Raw genomic sequence first — 1,598 nt, forward strand, 5'->3', positions numbered from 1 at the left:
TTAGAAAGCCACAGATTTTATGTCCCTGTGCCTCTGTCAATTATAGTGATTGTCACATTGAAAAGAGTCCTACCTCGGTAAACGCACTCGGTCTTCTCAAAGCGTGAATCCAAGACCCAGGGCCTTAACATCAACCTGGAATATGAGACAAAGGCAAATTTGGACCCCAGACCACCAAATCAGAAACTCTGGGAGTCGAGCCTGGAGATCTGGGATGTACGAAGCCCTTCAGGTGATTGTGATGTGCACCAAAGCATGAGAGCAGCTGTCTCAAAGCAGAGGGTCCTGAGCCTTGGCTGGACCTTAGAAGTCCCTGGGAATTCGTTCCAAGCAGGGCTTCAAGAGCACAAGGGAAGCAGGATGTTTGTAAGAGAAAAGTCATGGTAGGAAAAACCAGGCATAAATGAAAATGTACTCAGAACTTACATATAGCATGAAATTTTTTTTATTAGCGTCAGTGACCCAGACCTGAAACATTCTAACACACAGCGAAGAGCAAGATCTTGGGCTCAAACTATAATCAAGACCAGAGGGGAGGACCATGTTTCAGAAGAATTGAGAAATACTTCTTTAAGCCAACCCTTGAAGACTAGTACACTAACTGGTGCCACATAATGTGAAGAAGGTGAAGGGGGGAGACTCGGGGGATCGGCCATGGTTTGCTCATCTGGAAGTGGAGTTCCTGGATGTTCACTTCCTCACGGAACTATGTGAGCACTGAATTGTCTCTTCCAAGGAGAGTACCTCGAATGCTGTCCCCAGTGTTGGAAGGGTTTTATGCCTAGTGGTAGTCCGTGTTCCATTTCCCATAAAATGCTTTTCCCCACTTCCTTCCCTGGCTGGGGTGTCTCTGAAAAAAAAAATCATACACATGTCCTTTAGCAAAAAGAGTTTTGAATACACTTCTCACAGAAAATACCAACTAGCCCAAAAGTCCAGGCACAAGTTCTTACCGAGGAAGGAGTTCAAACCAGCCAAGATCTTCAGTAGAAGCAGACCGTGTGCAGAAAGCTCCTTCCTGTTTTCCCCTCTGCTGCCAGGAGAAGCTCAGCCAGACTGCTTTCCATGTCATCTGCCTGCTGGAGACCTTGGCAGAGCTCACAGACGATCAGAGATCCAAGAGTGGCGTCCTCCAGGGTGTCGTCTATGTCCACGTTGATCACGTGAACAGGTTGACAGGTCTCCTGCTCTCGGGTGTACAGATCTGCCACCACCCTGTCATAGACGCTCTCCTGACATGTGAAGATGACATCAAAGGGATCCCTGCACTCTTGAAATCTTTCCGGGTGAGGCTTGATTCTCTCATTTCTTCCCAAGACGTGTAAGACACCATTGCTTCTATAGCGTTCTCCATCTTTGCGGAGAAGGTCCTTGCTCATTTGCTCATACGTGGTGGAAAAATCATAAACCACGGGGAGGTTACCTGCACGTCCTGGGAGCCTCACACAGGATCCGACTCCAAAAGACTTGACATTGAACCCTTTCTTCATGAGGACGCTGTGGGCTTCCATGCTCCTGTTCATGTTACTCATACAGACCACAGCCACCCTGAGTGGAGAGGAGGGCATGATGGAAGCTCCTTGGGACTCCCAGCCAGA

At 48.1% G+C, this 1,598-nt stretch overlaps 1 pseudogene; it reads right to left on the minus strand.

Moving 5' to 3' along the window:
• Nucleotides 1-279: 279 nt before the first annotated feature.
• On the minus strand, nucleotides 280-1,592 carry LOC113617246 (RNA polymerase II subunit A C-terminal domain phosphatase SSU72 pseudogene; annotated as a pseudogene).
• Between the last annotated feature and the right edge of the window lie 6 nt (nucleotides 1,593-1,598).

This window comes from Aethalodelphis obliquidens, unplaced genomic scaffold, assembly GCF_003676395.1.
Source record: "Aethalodelphis obliquidens isolate GAN/ISIS:26980383/991018 unplaced genomic scaffold, ASM367639v1 scaffold3892, whole genome shotgun sequence".
NCBI classification, from domain to species: Eukaryota; Metazoa; Chordata; class Mammalia; order Artiodactyla; family Delphinidae; genus Aethalodelphis; species Aethalodelphis obliquidens.